At 37.3% G+C, this 19,019-nt stretch overlaps 1 protein-coding gene across 4 annotated transcripts in view; it reads left to right on the forward strand.

Annotated features, from left to right (window-relative positions):
* Positions 1-19,019, forward strand: part of LOC124152011 — a 126,043-nt gene that overhangs the window by 64,176 nt on the left and 42,848 nt on the right. For 2 of the 4 annotated variants that reach the window (XR_006863457.2, XR_007218066.1), the window contains one exon: positions 2,368-2,409. The exons of the other annotated variants lie outside the window; for them this stretch is intronic. The gene's annotated coding sequence lies outside the window, so the exon portion shown is untranslated. The remainder of the gene's footprint in view (positions 1-2,367; positions 2,410-19,019) is intronic. 4 annotated transcript variants of the gene reach the window in all.

The raw sequence follows: 19,019 nt of genomic DNA on the forward strand, positions 1-19,019 counted from the left end.
TCTTCATTATAAGAAGGGACCCCCAACGGTTTTATAGCTACCCCGTCGAGTCTCAAAGCATTAATATCTTTTTCCTCTTTTCTGTGAACGCACTAGAATAGAATCCAGCGTTTTTGGTGCTGATAACAAAACATAACATCAGCTGCCTTTGCCTGATATTGATGCACCTAGTGCACTTTCGCCGACGTTTTTTTCTCTATTTATTTTGTTTTCATCGATTGTTTTAAATTATGTTGTTTGAAGTAAAAGTAACTCAAATACTATCACTGTCGGAGTGATGATGCTGATAATTATAACCAAATACAAATTGTGTCTTCAGGTATGTACAGTCTTTGATATTGTGTGTTTATGTACATATGTCTGTCTAAAATGCTTTACAACAACTGTGATATCAGGTCTTTGAGAGGCATTTAGAAGTGATTCACATAAGGAAGAGAAAATATGGATGAAGAACACAACGTTTCGGAGTATATGCTTAGGAGTAAGCATATACTCCGAAACGTTGTGTTCCTCATAATAAAGTGGTTGACATCCATATATTCTCTTCCTAACTGTGATATTCGTCAAAAGGGTACATAGAAATGTAATACCGCTTTCCTGTCAGCCTCATAATTTATACGTTTCGTTTTCAGTATATATTATTCATAGTTTTCACTGACAACATATTGTATGTATGACCTACCCGATACGATTTCGTGCATCCATATTTTGTTGATGGCAATTGCATATAACGTTATGAAAAGGACATTTCCTTTCTCACATCCTCCAAAAAAATTCAACCCTGAATAATTGCACAGATTTACGGGTAATTCACAATTACCAAGGGGATGCTGAGGTGGTATCGGGTTTGAAATTGATGTTACTTGGGCTAGATGTCAATAGTCATTACTATTATCGTTATTACAGTAAAATCCTTGGAAACGCCACCCCCTTTATATTTCAACGTTAACCACTCTAACACAACACATCATTAGAATCGGATGCCGTTTCGTCCACTTGTCAAGAACAGAGGCTATTGGAAATCAAAAACCATGAAATACTGGAGATGGTAATTAGTATTATTTGCAAAACACGCGTTTTACAATATTTGAAGTTCCTGTCGTTTTTTAATCGTGATAATTGTTGCCTTTGGACGTATTTGACTGTCGTCGGTTAGTGAAATATGCAGCGCTGAATTTGAAAGGGGCGCACACTTGACGAACTGTCAGAGCCTCGCTGAAATGAAATTGATTACACCTGCATTGCATTTGACAAGCGAAATGTTCAGGGTTTGAAATATATGGCCTAATTATAACCTATGCCAGCCCCTCTAGACATTGGGAAATTTATGTTAAGTGGTAAGAATGTATAATTGTATAACCGACATTGACGGAGAAATATTTGATTGGCGAGGAAATATTTGACGCTGTAGCTATTAAATTACGCGTGGTATCTAGAGTATGTTGAATGTAAAAGGCGTTGTTAAAGCTGATAATGAATGTTTCGTAATGACTTTATATCACGAAAAAAATAATAATACACCTTTCAATTACAGAACTATAGACCAAATAATAATCTGCAACTATACCACTTTGTATGAGGAGTCCTGTTTGCTTATGTTTGATTATGTAACAAAATAAACAATTAAACACGTCATCGACTATATTTCTGTGTAATACATTTTCAATATATCTGTTGCTGATATGAGCTATTCGCCCTATATAGATCACTTCTGATAAATACGAATTTTTATTCACGTTCTCTTATGAATAAATATCAAAATAGGATAGTATCTTACGTACGTAAACAGAGGCATAAATATACATATTTAAGAATTTATGAATATGTTTACTCTCAGTCAATCAAATATATACACGCAGACCATACATGTATCATAAATCTAATGAAAATATTTTATTTCGTTTTAACTTAATCCAATTCACATCCAAAAATGTTTATCACATGAAATATGCATGACAATCACTTAGCACTTGAGGTCCGTTGTTAACCCGTGCAATCGACGTGATCAGGGTTGTTTATTGCAACATCGATAATTGACAGATAAAGATCCCATAAACTCGTCACTTGCTACGTCGCAAGTGCAATAGACATGTATCTATTGTCATCTGTTGAATTTGACTCTTAATAATGAAATTAAATCGCCTGGGGATGCAAACAAGTCCCGCCCATTTTGAATCATTGTCAGTCGGATATACATGTCAATGGTGTTTTATTCTGCCAGTCAGTTTTACGAGGGAAATGGCACCAAATGTAACAATGTGCACGTTTGTATGTATTGTGGAAAAGCCAGACGTTTGAATTAGCTGTCATCGGTAGAAATGTACATTTCCAGGGATACTGTATGTCTATATCGGTAATTTGTTCTAGGATGTCGATTTCACCAGCTGAACGCAGTGACGTCTTTTTCAGGTAGGGCGATTGTGTTAACATTCTCCGTTTCGTATTCACGTAATTCTGTGATTTATACATATTACCATGGTAATATGTTTTCAGTGCATGTTTACAGAAATGACTATATGATAGATAGCGGAGTTTAAGATACATACTTATTGCAATGTATTTCCTATTCATATGAACTTTAATTCGTTTATACAATCATTTAACCACAGACAAAAAAGGAAACTGCTACTCACAGAATATTCAATTTAAGTATACATAGAATTTAAAATTACACTTTTTAAAACATTTCTTTACTATTTTGATAATACAACTCTTGGAATTTTTACAAAATATTATTTCAGGCCGATAAGCGCAATATTGCATTATTTATGTATTCGTACGATTGTTTATTCCATATATATATTGCAATGGTTCAACTATGTAATGAAATATATGACAAGATACGACGATATATTAAACGCTTGTCGGTCTCATGGGGACGTTGTTTTCATGGTTGTGTATTACTGGCTGTGCATAACTTATACCAAATGGTCCTTTATTGAATATTCATATCTTCTAAAAGGTAAATGTGTCTTGCTTTTGAAAATATATTTCATTCGTTGATATATCACTAACGCCCCAATAGCATACATTTTAAGGCGCACAGTTATGATAGTGTTTGCCAACATACGACACATTGTCAATGCCGATCTGATCTTAGTTGACTTTATGTCGATTGCATGTTGATTTCGTCTCTTCACGCCAATATTATTACATATTATTAAAAGACACTTTCAAACAAACTTGAAGTTTTGGGGAGCTTTTGCCAACCATGTTTGTGAAACGTAAGAACAAGAAGTACAGCGGTTTAGTTGTAATTCATACATTGCATATATTATGACAACATTTTTTCAACACACTGTCGACTCCAATTTTAATCCACGTAATATTTCAAAAAGACGGATACATTTTATTCCAAATACTTAAAGTCTAACATGTACTTTTCACCACAAGACGAGACATTTGTAGCCGTTGCATTTCATTCATAAATGACAGATAGATATTGCGCATTGCAAATCAAATATTTCCAAGAATAAAACAAAGCTACTAATAACAATTTTTTCGAACAACACTCCCATTTATGTTACGAATAGAACACATATTTAAATTCAGATATATATTATGATTCGCCAGTTGAACTTTAATTATGTCTGGTTATAAATATATTTCCTTATTTGGATTAAAATCATCCTAGTACATACTACAAGTTAATCTACAAGCACCGGGCGCTTTTACAATGCAATTTATGAGTCCCGCATATGTTACCTACCCATCACTTTGTAATACACATATTTCAAATATCGATTTAAATTAAAGGGTTATAGTCAGTTTCGAAAGTCTTAATTCTTTGAAAATGTGGTGTATATTAAAGATGAATGATTCAAAATTATGTTAATGGTATATTTTGAATTGTTTGATATATCGAACAGCGAATACATCACTTAAGTCCACAGATTCTTATATTTAATGTCATTCGAGTTAAGTATATGTATAATATTGTTGATTTTAATCAATTAATTACAAAACGCTATGGGATGGATTATTAATATCGTAAATAGAACACCAGGGTATGAAAGACGTTTAGAAACATAGATGCGACAAGATATCATGGAAATTTAGAATGATATCAATGTTAGTTGGTTTGTTACTTGATTAATTGTATACAGCAGACCATACATATTTCGACAGTGCTATCTTGTACATAGAGAATTTGTTATCATTCTGTCGTGAATTTGGGACATTATTAGTTATTCATTGGTTAACCAGAGGGTTCAAATCAAAATAACCACCTGTGAAATAAACACAGGATTTGATGACCGCATCTCTGCGAAGGCTAATAGTCACACAAAGTTCTTCTTTCTCATTGCTGGCAGGCATTTTATGTTATAAATATGGATGTACCTGAGGCAATACATTTGTAGGTAACTTAGCTCCATTTTGAAAAACGGTATAGTTTGTACTAAAGTAGATTGTGGTTGTATATTCCAATTGATAATTGTGGTGACGTTTTAAAAAAATATACGTTTTTCATAAATGTGTATTGTTGCAAATTAATAAACGTGCAATGACACTCATTATCTGAACATAGAAAATTGTCAGAATAGCAACTACAATTAGCTTCCCAGAGGCAATCGGTTATGTTAATGACACATGTGAAAAAATGGAGTTAGGAATAATGACAAGTTTCCTCTTATAAGGGGCATGCAATTCACCTCTTTGTTTATGTGACATGTAGAAACATTTGACAGATTGTATAATGGCGGTTAGAACTAAAGAAACTTTTCGATATTTTCGAATAATTTTATATTCCGTTTTCAATAAAAATCGTCCGTGGTAATTAGATATATAACTGATCGATATCGTGCACTTAGTGCACATAGTTGACTGTTGGTGCATATATGGATAAAGAGGTACCTAACCTACTCACTCACAGATACGTTCGGGACAAACTAACCACATCATTCGCTATGTAACCGTTGCCTTTGTTTTTTCAATCAGTATATATATTTACCCCCACCCTCTCTATTCTTCTCAGTGCAGTTTACACAAACACATTAAACATATTTTACCGTTAGTAAGACATGACATGATTATTAACGCCTATGGTTAGCGCAGTTGGTAGCGATGGTTTGTCACGCAAGAGGTATGGGTTCGAGGCCATCTGTGTATTCATGCTTACCTTTTGATCTAAACCCTTGCAAAAGAGTTTTTATCAGTTGGGCGACGGGGTATATGAAAATTCATCTCATAGACATATCACTCGTCTGTTATACATTATATTTGCATAAGGAAACAGGTGTCATGGTAGGTATGGTCGAAGCGGTTATTGTCCTGGACACAGCAATATATTTCTCTTTGTACGCATTTTAAACTAACATCATTTAGGGATTTTCTCCCAAGCCGTGATATCACTTAAATACTGTTCAAAGCGGCGTTAATATCAATTGACTCATCCCCTTAAAGATCCGGGATAGAATTGGTTTTCAGCAACCAACACATGTCTTAAGAGACGAAGGGATCGATGGGTCAGGCTCGCTGACTTGGTTGATGCATGTCATCGTATCCCAATTGCATGGATCGATGCTCATGATGTCAATCACTGGCTTGTCTGGTCCAGACTCGATTATTTACACAGACCGACGTCATATAGCTGGAATATTGTTGAGTGCGGCTTTAAACAACAAACAAACAAAACAAACAAAATTGTATATAAACCCAATTCATGAAATAAATAAGTATGCAAATAAGTCGTCAGGATTGGCATGGGGAGTTCAAAGTAACGGTGTACAGTGTAAACATGAAACGTCAACGTCAGAGAATAACCAGTCTCGATTATAAGTTGATACTGATTCCATTGCCGCAAAAGGCAAAAATCGGTGCAAATAGACTTGCACAAGTCTCTTAGACAACAATTATTAGTTTAGATCATATTTTCTAGATTATATAAATAAGAAGGCGTCCTTAGATGCACTGTCCACTTATCTAGTCTTGCCTATTAGGAGGATAGAATTACTACACATCAATGGACTTATTTTTCAGTATAGCCTTGGAGCAAGGCTACGGTGTAGGAACAGTAGAGGAATGGATCGCTGCCAAACACATCATTAACTCTAACTTTAAAACACATGTTTAGCATTTCTTACATAAATACATACATACATACATACATACATACATACATACATACATACATACGCACGCACGCACGCACGCACGCACGCACGCACGCACGCACGCACGCACGCACACACGCTAGCACGCTAGCACGCACGCACGCACACAAAAATTCTCTTCCCGGTTGTGCGTATCGCTTCTAAATGCCTTTCAAAGACTTGATATTGATCAGCTGTTCAAAAAGCAATGTCGAAACAGAATATTTTGTTTACAATATTGCTCCGACTAAGCGCGATACGAACGTGACTTTTTTCTGAATATTAATTGGCGTCGGCGTAAGGCGTTGTGGACGAAAGAAATGTGAACTAACGTGAACTATGTGTTCGTTTGAAGTTGTTCAGAAATGTTTTGAAAAATATTTTAAAAAATGGTGAAAGAACTGATAATTTAGAATACAATTGGTACAATTGGGTTAACTGTAATAACGGTATACGGAATTTTAATGAAATAATTACCTTATTAATTTCTCCTTAATGTGTTTGACATGGCGTGGTGATATATAATATTTAATATGACGTTTTAATACATAACCTAAGGGGAAATATGAAATATAATGGCTTGAGCATCGTGTATGTTATAATACAGAGCGTCCCAATACATTTATCAAACACGTAATTTCATCATGTTTTAATGGGTTTTGTTTCCAGAATATATAATACAACCTTTTATCATTAGCATAATATAAAACAGTTTATAATAAGTTGAAAATCCTAAAATCCTGGTTGACACATAATAAACCATGTTTGTCTTATATATTGTCAGAAGCGTTTCGTTTGGGTTTAAAAGATTAAATAGTTAAATATAAATATAGCTTTACAGCTTAGATTTGTTTCAAGTACACATCATTCATAATTCAAGTAAAACCTCTTTAATCCCTGTGATATTGCCTGTATATAATTGCCCCTACCTGATCTTCTTGAAGATTGTATACCCGTACTCTTGTATTTTGCGATATCTGTTTTCCCTCGTTACCCCAAAACCGGTTTTCTCGAGACTTGTTTATCTCGACGGTGACCATCTATACCACATCGACTATATTCATGTTTGGTGTCTCCAGGTATTGGTTTTCTATATTTCCTTGTGGTCTATCTTGTATTCAGGATGGACCAGAGGTGTAGGTTCCCTTACCAGTGTCAGGATCCGCTGTCTGTTGTCGGTAAAATCTTTAACATTAGCTCTTCTTCACACGCTTGGTGAAAATTATATAAAAGAGTAATCCTTATGAGTGAGTGAGTTGGGTTTAACGCCGCATTTTACAGTATTCCAGTTCTATCACGACGTGTCAGCTTAATGTGGGAGGAAAGGCCGAAGTGATTCAGGTCTCAGACATTTACCATTTCGGTGAAACCCACGAGCACGGGTATGGTGCTGACAAACCTAGAAACATAATCGGGGCGAACCGGCATTCGAACCCATAATCATAGGTTTCTGGCGTGCCCAATGGACGCAACTCTGCACAGCGAATCGCGGTGCCTTAGACGACTGGGCCACCCGTTCCCCTCGTAATTCTTATGAAATAACATGGATATTGATACGATATTGTTTCATGTTTTCCTTCTGTGAGAGTCCGCCATTTTGTCCCTAACGGTAAGGGGATAGGCACTCCAGTCATATTTACACCGCATATCGATATGGGTTAAGGACAAGCTAATCATAGTTCACATTCTGTTTACAATATTCAATATAAAAGCAAAAAGGAATAAAAAAAACTTCCAAAAACGACAAAGGGTAAACATTTAAAAGATCCAACATAACAACACTACAATATATTTTATTTCAATATTAAATTCAAATATAACTTTTGGTCACTGTTAAACATTCGTTAAAAGATAGTCCTCGTTATTTTAACCACGATGAAAAGCCTGCTTAGAGTGCCTTTAGACAAGACTATATTTATATACCGTGTACATCAAGATATGTGCCAAGTTCAATTACTCTCATTCATGAGGTGTAATAAAAGTAATAGCGGGAAAGCCGACAATGCGATCTTCATATATGACTCTGCACTCTGTATCCTCTCATATTAAACACTTCATCGTAAGCTAATATCGATTTTATCATACCTCTCAGAAAATCACATAATGCATTGTAATTTTCTGATAATATTACTCGATGAGTATTTTATGGTCCGTGGGCCATTCCAAGTTTTGTAAAACACCTTTTCGGTGATATTCTAACTCCTTTGCTGCGTAACTACTTTCCTTTATGGATAATATTACCCTAAGCACAACCAATTTATGGGCCGAATCTCGCTTTTTTATTGCCCCTTGTACGTCGGTTCTGACTATGTGACAGACGGGAGACAGTTATATAAGGTTAATGCTTGAACGAATAAGAATTTCTTGCTACCCTTACCACGACAAACCAGGGCGTAATTGTATAATTCTGTCATACGAACAAAGCTATTTTAAGCGCAGAACGTTTAACAAAGGGAGGCAACCCATCCGTATCTGTTGCGGCAAGACAGGAGCTCTCCTTTGCTAGGTGTCCTATTGTAAATACGTCCAAAAGGCAACGAGCCTAGCGGGGTATGTATTTAAATGGCTCTTGTGAGTTTGGCATCTAAACGACACCACGAAAATCCTTTTGTTTGTTGGTCGTTTGTGTGATTGGTACCAGCAACAGATGATTAACCCTTTATACGGAGAGTCATGTGCGATTATCTCGTGGCGCGTTGTCCGTCGCACGTACGTCCGTCTGTCCATCCGTACGTCTTTCGTTAACAAGTGCTATCTCTTCTGATACTTTACATGAATGACCCAAGTTGCGGTGTGTCTAAACTCTGCTCAGAGAATCACGATCCGATTTTAAACATGGCCGCCGAGGCAGCCATCTTGAACATCTCATTTTTGCGCATTACTCGTCGTGTTGTCCATTGTGTCGTGTATCTTTATGATATTTGAAGTATGTAGTATGGGAATGACATTTAATGCATTTTTTTCATATTTTGATTTCTTTCCAGGTACTACCTTTCACTTAGAGAACATTCAAATTTATTCAAGGCTTCAACCAGTGCCGTAAACGATGTTTAGAATCGATTGCAGCAATTTTGATTTGACTCACTTAAGAGGTTTGTCGCTGTTATAAAGTTGAAGCATCATAAAATTATTTCTTCATAATTTAGAGGAGCTACAACTTTCTATTTTCAATTAATGGAAGGGAGACTAATGTGATTAACATTCAACAACTTTGACTGTTTCACTAAACTTAACGCCTAAAGCCGACAACGCCAGACCACTTACGGATGAGCTGCAGATAATGTGCCCATGACGTCTCAAGGAACATGACGGAGACCTAATACCACTGTACACTGTAATGAGTGAAGCAGGTATTGTTCTGATCAGTTTGTGTTCGTTCACAGATACCAAACATTCTCAATGGCGAATATGACCCACGAGCGCCAATGCACGTCCAGATTCGCCGTTTCATCGCCGTTGTCAGCCGCCTGATGATGAGATTGGGAATCCGTTGCCACTTGTCCCTCAGTCATCCTGTGGCGTCGTCACGCATGGTCTGTCTGATGCTGCCCTGTCCCGTGTTCTGCCAGTCTGTCTGTAACGTTCAAACAGTCTGATGATGGTTGCACGTGTACAATGGAAGTTTCGTGCAATCTGGATGTGGTTGGCACCCATTGGCCTCATTCCGACGGCCGTCTCCCTCAGTTGTTCAGTTAAACGTGGCACATCTTTGGTGCTTTTTCATTACCTGTGATATTTTGGCAACGAACCATCACATTTTATACCAAGCACGTGCATTTTTAGTGTACCCCCCAAAAAGTTGTTTTGCTATTTTCAACTGCTGCACGTGGCTGCTCCAAACCAACAAGTCCTGCTTTGTCCCTTAAAATGTTCGGTGACATATTTTCAGCCTATTAACGATTTTATCATGATTGTAATTTTATGTCAAATATTCAATTTTTAAATTTTTAAAATACAAATGTATACTTTGTTTTCCCCTGCAAGACTGAGTATGGCCTAAGCTAGCAAATAATATACAGGCGCAGTGATGCATCGCCATTCGTCAGAAATAAAAACAAATATTGTGTATATCACACTTCAATCTTTAAGTTTGTCTTGTCCAAGACACCTTTCACGCTTAAAAGATGATATTTCCATACACGCTACCACCATTTCGCTTCATCTGTTTCGTATTTAGATCTGCGCATAAAGATTAAGAGTGACAAAACACTCCCCACAAGACTGTATGACAAGAGGCATAGACGTATCCAGAGGGGCAAAAAACAGTTACATATAGCATGTTGTAGGTAGTAAAATAAAAAGTATCTAGAGAAAGGATTTTGATATTTGATATTTTGCGCCCCTCCCTTTTTAAAATGCTGGAACCGCCCTGGCAAGAGGGATGACTTCCACTTTCCTGTAGTTAACTTTCCCTTATGTCGAGCAATATTCCTGCCGCTTCAGTCCTACATTTTACAACTTTTGCGCATGTTCGAGCATGTTCTTTCTACCACGATTTCGAAGAGCGTCATGCAACTCTTTCTCAGAAGCTGTTTGATCAAAGTTACAACATAAAACATAAAAGGCCTCTGTAAAGCTTTCAAAATATTTTATGGTAGACAGGTGGTGAACATATCTGAATTCAGTGACAAAAATGATGTCCGATGCAATTCCCTATGTTGACTTGTACCATATGTTCCCGTGTGAACATTTGACTTGCCTTTGCATGTGTTTGCCACCGGTGGCGCAGGTCAGATTAACCTATTCGCGAACACCTGGTATCGTCACTGTTTGATAGTGATCCATAAACACACGCTCATGATGTGGTCAGAATCGTACAATCAACTCGAAGATCCGGGCAAGAATAGGTCTTCAGCAACCCATGCTTGCCGTAAAAGGCGACTATGCTTGTCGTAAGAGGCGACTAACGGGATTGGGGGGTCAGGCTCGCTGACTTGGTTGGTGCATGTCATCGTATCCCAGTTGCTTGGATCGATGCTCATGATGTCAGTCACAGAATTGCCTGGTCCAGACTCGATTATTTTCAGACCGCCGTCATGTAGCTGGAATATGGCTGAGTGCGGCGTTAAACAACAAATAAACAAACAAACATTGAACGGTATATCACTTCATGGTATTTCATTATACCGTATGTCATTACACGATTTATTACATTAATTCACGGAATGTCATGATACAGTATAACGTTACATCATTACACGGTGCAACAATGTATTATTTTTGGCTGAGAACCTCTATTTTTCAACAAACTGAAGCATTTTATTACATATATAACATTAGGCCCAAGTGTAATGGGTACATCCGACATACGGTACCAGTCGTACTATGATAAACTTGACAATGACATTGTGACAGTCTCCTAGAGTGATGTCACCTAGATGGGCTCGTGACCGACTTTATAGTTAAAGAGTGAGTGAGTTGGCTTTAACGCTTCATTTAACATTATTCCAATCATGTCACGGCGTGTCAGCTTGATGTGGGAGGGAAGCCCGAAATGATGCAGGTCTTAGACGTTTACCACGGAGCATGGGTATGACATGGGTATGACATGGGTATGGGTAGTTAAAGAAAACTATCGAGCGATATCCAAAGGCTGGAAGACCTAAAGTAACACATGACCGAAATACGTCACAATGGAATTACCTCTGCATATAGCACCAATGTTATAACTAACAGTTAGAAATTCCCCATGACAATAGAAAATAGCAATGATTATGGTTTTAGCATTATTCTCGTTTTAAGCAGTGAATGTAAATATTACTGCATTGAATGCATTCAGTTTACCGTGCAATTGATTGAAAGAAAATATATAAATAATCACTATCGTTTTTGGTATATATAGTTAACTTACCAGATAAATATATTTTTAGATGTTACTGGTTATCTCGAAGACACATATTGATACCGCCAACAACATTAACAAAGTAGTTATTATAGAAAATGATATAACAGTTTATAAGTCAAAATACAATTTGTTTAAGTCTTCGACTATGCGGCTAACTACATTGTTCAAGTAGACAAACAAATTCGGATATCACGAACAGTTTTTAAATGGTCGATGCACTCGTTGTGTTTAAAATTGATATATAGTTTGTACTATTATTCAATAAATCTACACTGACTTGAAAAGAATTGACTTTGACATAAAGATACTTCTAATAATCTAAAATACATGGCTGGGATGAGTTCGAGATAAGCAAGTTACTTTTGCATTTTATAAACTCGAGACAAGAGACATTTTTTCACATTACGTTTAGCACAGCTGATGTATAGCATTAACATGTACATTACTGTCATATTTAGGAAGATATATTATGCCAGAAAATGGGGGGGGGGGGGGGGGGGGGGAATTCTATCAAGCTAAAAGATACTTATTGGTGAACAATAACAATAGGATAACATGAAGGCCACGTTCTTTACCAGATTACATGTTTCTACCTCAAAACAAATCACCAGGCTGTTATGAGGTATTTTTTCTCCTTATGTGTATCAGCACGTAATTGTTACGTGAAGCGTTATGAAACAGCATAGCCAAAAATGCTCTGCTATGGACTGACAATCGCAGGTTTTGTCCCTTTGTATGTCTCTGCACGCTTCAAGTCTCGAAAACTCAAGTAAGCAAGTTTCTTTGGAATCCGATTAAAAAAAACACGTTTAATGAAATTTATAATTTCGGCACAACTTCATTCACCTGCTGAGATTTTATAAAGCTTGAAAAAACTTGAAGCTGTGCCTTTGGAAGGATATACAACGACACATGGGTCAGGTTATGAAGGGAGAATTAGGCACACACTATCAGTGTCACTGGGGACAGGCGTCGACCAAAGATTAAATGTTCAGCAAGGATTCTTTTATGTGTTCAGTCTTTTTAATACATCATATACTATACACACAACTCTCTCAACATCGCATATTCTTATTTGAAAATCACCAGACTATATCATGATTTCTAAAAGTAATTATATCCATGGCGACTCGCCAAAATTGGCGTAAAAGACACATCGCCGTGTTGTCTGAAAACGTTTCCTCGGATTATTTCAGTCGGTAGATTTAAAGACTTGTAGCCCAATCCGCCATCCCTAACGATTATGATGTTAACTCAACGGTGCCCAATCTTGCAATAAATGGCTATCCCTCTCAGCTGGTAGTCCAAAGCCTTGCAAATTTCATCAAAAGCTATTATACATGCAGGGGTACATGAATTGACTTCAGATGAAATGTTGGTGAAATGCTGAAAGAGAAGTTCGCCAAGGCGACACTCTATTCGCTTTATTATTAGAAAAGCAAGCTTAGTGACTTTATTGAGTATAATTAGGAAGGTAATTCACCTCGCAGATTCAAACCTTAGTCGCAGGGGATATTGTATACAAAAGTGGTTCACAAAGTTGGTTAAATGTTTCGTAGAACAAAGATCTTCTCTGTTTTGCTGATGTAACAAGTTAAAACGACAGGGGACAGACAGAAATTAACCCTCGGTCATAAATTATCCGGGGCGCAATTATGTTCATGATAATACATTCTATGATTTATGCAAGGAATTGAATATCAAAGGCACCGTTTAAATTAAAGATTCTATACCCGAGCAGTATTGTTTTGACGCCAATTCTGAAACGCGAGGATAAAAGCGATGTGGAATAAAACGTTCATCAAGGAACGTATTGGCTAAAATATTTGCAGACGCTAGGATAATAAAACTATTCAGTGTTTTATTCTTTGACAAAAAATATGTACCGTGGCTTGTTTTGAAAGTGCTGGGGCTATATGACACTGATAATAGCTGTTATGTTGACTTAACTTCCATACTGCATCCGACATCAAGTTTAACATAATGGACACTAATTGAAGGTTACTTTCGTGGTTTGAGCGGCACAACCCACGGCATTGCATAAACATTAAGATGTATTTATCAAGCTGTTAGCTATACATAACAACTCAAGCAAGCTAGTTTATTTGGTAACTAGATACAGCTAACTAAAATCGCTTTAGGAAACTGAGCTATCTTTTTATGTAAAGTCTTAAATTTGATACATGTTTTGACATTATTTTTTTCTTGTGGTTGCGGATTTATGTTTTAAATAACATATTGTAGACGCTTTGTTGGAAGTGATCCCCCTTGTATCATTTCTGATTGAGACGTTTTTAAGAATCGGTGTGATATACTTGTACATTTTGATAGGGCACACCATCAAAGATAATGCGAAATCTGGAGGATTAACTGTCATTTGCGCAACAAAAGAGGAGAGCATTTTTTCATTAATCCGAAAGACTGAAATAAAAAAACAAGTTTTACAAGCTGTACCAATGATCGTTAATGAGAATGCCGAAAAACGAATTTATTTATGAGTTGGCTGTTAGTATTATTTCTGTCTTGTGAACGTCTTAAAACTCAAAAACTGTTTTACTTGTAGGTTTATCCTTCCAAAATGTAGAATACAGTATGATCCAGTCTATACCCTAATATGTATCCGCAAAATGTCAAATTCGAACACATTTCGAGACATTCGATTTTTAGTCTGTATGACATTCGAGACAACTATTTAAAAAGCAGTTTAAAAGACCTGTAAAGAAATCTCACATTATAACGGGCAAATAATCTCTAATTGCAGGAACAATAATAGAGTTGCTCATCCCTGATCGATCGTATTTCGTTTCCGAAACCCAGGGGCAATTTTACATGATACGGAATTACTAAAAGTGTTCTTCGAAGATGGGCTCCGGATTCAACATTCGATTACGCCTGGGTACAGATGTCGACGGTAGATTGCCTCTGTAAGGCAACTGCTAAAGCGAATCGAGCGTAGGACATAATGTCATTTAGTGCTGCTGTCTGTGTAGTAAATCATGGGTCAACATGTGTCGATGTTCGTGAAGCTCTTGACCACTGGTCATCCATTCTCCGGATACCTAACCCCGGATTGTCCGAAGCGCCTGGGCAGTATGCGTCAGTGCTTTAATTTCTCGTAGGATAAAAGCCCGAATGAAGCATGTTTCGATTCACTAAATGGTAATATATGGGCGTCCTCCCTTAATTCAATTCCAAATCTAGTGGTGTGTGTATCAGGGCATTACACGACGTCGAGTGTCGCGGTTCGGACTAATTTCGTGGGAACTGAAAACATGGCAGAATTGCAAGTAACTTAATTTGGGAATCATTTGAATCAAAGGATTGCGAGGGAGTGTGGACACACTACATGCACGTGTTGTTTGAAATTGAGAGTTGCAATCGCCCACAAGACATAAATTTTCCAAACATGAACAACCGAACTGTGTAATGATACGGGCGTAAAGTCACTACAGCTTTAGGCTTCTTCTGAAGGCAATAAACCAAATTAAACATGTTGTCTTTAAAAATTAAGATAATTTTTCTGCCGTTTCAATTAATTTGCATAAGATTTATTGCTGGTTCTGTTGATGCTGCAATAATCATATCCCCTAATTTGATGAAGATTATTTTATGCATGTTATTGTTGTTAAACAACCAGAAATAATCACTGATCTGGCGTCAACTCTTGAGTGAAGTAGTCATTGTTTATGGCACATGTCGATTTTTTCAAAATTCATTATTTTCATTTTGGAGAGTATTATCCTTTTAGTCAGTTTATATACCGCGATGTAATGCCCATGCATGTTTGTGTGTATTTGTGATTCCGGCAGGGTTTAAGCTACGTAAGCCTAAACACAATACAACTAAAACAAACATCTTCCTTTAATGCTCTGTTCTTCAATGCTCAATATTATGATACAGTATATGTTCAAGTAACACGGATAAAACGATCTCCAAATTGCGTTCGATAACCTTCCATATAATGATTTACCATATTCATAAAATACTGATATAACGAAGTCATCTCCAAATCTGTTCTTTATCGCACAAGGTTATGATATAGTAAATATGTTCGGAAATATCACGGATCAAACGAACCCATCTCCAAATCTTGTTCTTTAACGCGCAATGTTGTGATATACTATATGTTCGTACATGACATGGATAAAAGGAACACCAAATCCCGTTCTTTAACGATCTATATTATGATATGACACATGCTGATAACAATCACTTATATAACGAATTTATCTCCAAATCCACCCTAGTCTTAACGCTCTATTTTATGATATAATATATGCTTACAAATAACACGGTTATAACAAACAACGGATATAACAAAGAACGGCTTTAACTAGTATACGCATGGTCCGAACAGATAAATATAAATGATATTGTCTGTTGTATTGTCTAATCTTACAACAAAACATTCATTTTTTGTCAAAGCCAATTTACAAATTGAACACACATCCTATGATTACAATCAAATAAGTTCCTTCAAAGACAAGCCAGATCCCCTTTGCGGGTCTCCGTGTTTCCCAACAGCGGGAACGCCATGGAGCCAGTGTGTATTGATCGACTACAGTTGCCTGAGCTCGTATTTTCGTCTGTAATGCTTTGTACAAGGACACACCGAGAACACAGATGCGCTGAACAGTAGAGGCCTTGTCCAAAGACACTAGTCTGCAATACATTTGTCTGAGCATGCATTTTATAGTAAATGCTTTTTGTGTGCAGAGACACGATTGACAAAAACGCCACTACAGATAAACGAACATGGTGTTTCTGTCGGTTTGTAGCTTTTGTTTAAGGTTATAAAATCGTGGTTTGAAGTTAAATGACTAAACATCGACAATGCCTTGGTTTGATACCTTGGTAACCAGGGCGTTATATCGTTTAGATGCATCATGTTTCGAAATGTGCTTCCTCTACTCATACTATCACATAAGTGTGGCGTTGAAAAGAGTGTTGGTCCCCTGAAGATCCGGGCTAGAATAGGTCTTCAGCAACTCAGGCTTGCCGTGAAAGCTGACTATGCTTGTCGTAAGAGGCGACTAACAGGATCGGGTGGTCAGGCTCACTGACTTGGTTGATGCATGTCATCGTATCCCAATGGCGTGGATCAATGCTCATGACATCAATCACTGGATTGCCTGGTCCAGACTCGATTACTAAAGTGCGGCTTTAAACAACAAACAAACAAATCATATCCTGGTTTAGATTATACTTTTGTCTTCACCATATTCGTGCTCGTGTGTTTCACATCCTCGTTATGATCCTTGTTTTGTCCTCGCCGTACTCGTTTTCGTTGGTTTCACATCCTGATTTTGATTCTTCTTTTGTCTTCACCAAATTCGTGCTCGTGTGTTTCACATCCTCGTTATGATCCTTGTTTTGTCTTCGCCGTACTCGTTTTCGTTGGTTTCACATCCTGATTTTGATTCTTCTTTTGTCTTCACCAAATTCGTGCTCGTGTGTTTCACATCCTCGTTATGATCCTTGTTTTGTCTTCGCCGTACTCGTTTTCGTTGGTTTCACATCCTGATTTTGATTCTTCTTTTGTCTTCACCATATTCGTGCTCGTGTGTTTCACATCCTAGTTATGATCCTTGTTTTGTCTTCGCCGTACTCGTTTTCGTTGGTTTCACATCCTGATTTGATTTACAGACCCCCGTCATATAGCTGGAATATTGCTGAGTGCGGCGTTAAACAACAAGCAAACAAACAAACAAACAGAAAAGAGTGTTGTGTAAGCTATGACAATTACAACTGTCGGTGAGTGAGTGAGTGAGTGAATGGGTGTGTGAGTACGTGGGTCTGAGTGAGTTAGTGTGTGAGTGGGTTCGAGTGAGTGACTGAGTGAGGGAGTGAGGGAGTGAACCGAATGTCTAAGTCTTTGAAAGGATCTCTTAGTATGGTGAATGAGTCAGTGTATATTATTTAAGCCGCTTTTAGCAACAGTTCACCAATATTACGACGAGGGACCAAGGTTTCACACATTGTACTGTCAGGAAAAGAACTTGGACCTGCAGCGTAACGAGCCAAAGCCTGAGCCACTTGGCTAGTCCGCCTCCGATTTATGAATGAGAAAACTCCAAATGACGAAGTCTATTGAAGATAATCGTTTCATGAAACTGGGAGGCGAACCCACGGACAGGTTTTAGCCGTTACTAGAGACGTTAATAAATCGTTAATTCGCCAGTTTTGCATAAACTTGTCAACAGCGTTCCATGCCTCCATTTGTAAACAAGTGGACACGGATGGCCCTGTCATATAAGGTGCTGCAATTCATTGTGCCGAGTTGCGTCCCTTAGGCATGCCATGATCCAATGATCAGAGGTTCGCTTCTCCCGAATTATGTTTCCTGGTTTGTCAGCACCGCATCCGTTTCACCAAAATGTTAAACCTTTTTGTCGATTTTCTCATACATCTGACACCCACTTGCTTACACGACTGAAATACTCTGCCAAGTGTGCCAAACAAAATTCACTCACTCATTCCCGTTTTTAATTAATTTATGGATTGATATTTGCTGTGAACTCATCAGGGTCTGAAGACGTCAGAAAACTCTGTTAACATTGAATATGCATTTTCCACACAATGAAGCCAAATTTTGAAAAAGAAATCAATTTTCATTATCTTGACTGAAACTAAAATTCGCATCGAATAAAGGACATAATCTCAAATTCGTTTTTCGACTAATTCTAAAAAGGTACAATATTTGTGCATTCCAAACAAATAAGTTGTCGTTGCATTAAACCACCTCTTATTTAACACCATTCAGGCGCCCTTAAACGTAAAATTATGTTCTATCGTGTTTGGTGATTCATTCCAACTTGCAACTATTAATAACGATCAGCAAAATGTTCGGGCTATAAAAAGAAAAAGAATGATGTTAAGGAAACAATTCCGATGAGCTAAACAGTGTCGATGATTAAGTAAATATTTAAGTTCTGATAAACATTGACCCCGAAGGCTAAACAATAATTTACAAGGCGGTGCTGCTGTAAATTAACAATATGTAAATCTATCTAGTGTGCTTCATAGACCTGGCTCATATTCGCGACTCGATGGTATTTACATGTCTTCAATAATACCGGCAA

Source organism: Haliotis rufescens, unplaced genomic scaffold (assembly GCF_023055435.1).
Source record: "Haliotis rufescens isolate VD_foot unplaced genomic scaffold, xgHalRufe1.0.p SCAF_4, whole genome shotgun sequence".
NCBI classification, from domain to species: domain Eukaryota; kingdom Metazoa; phylum Mollusca; class Gastropoda; order Lepetellida; family Haliotidae; genus Haliotis; species Haliotis rufescens.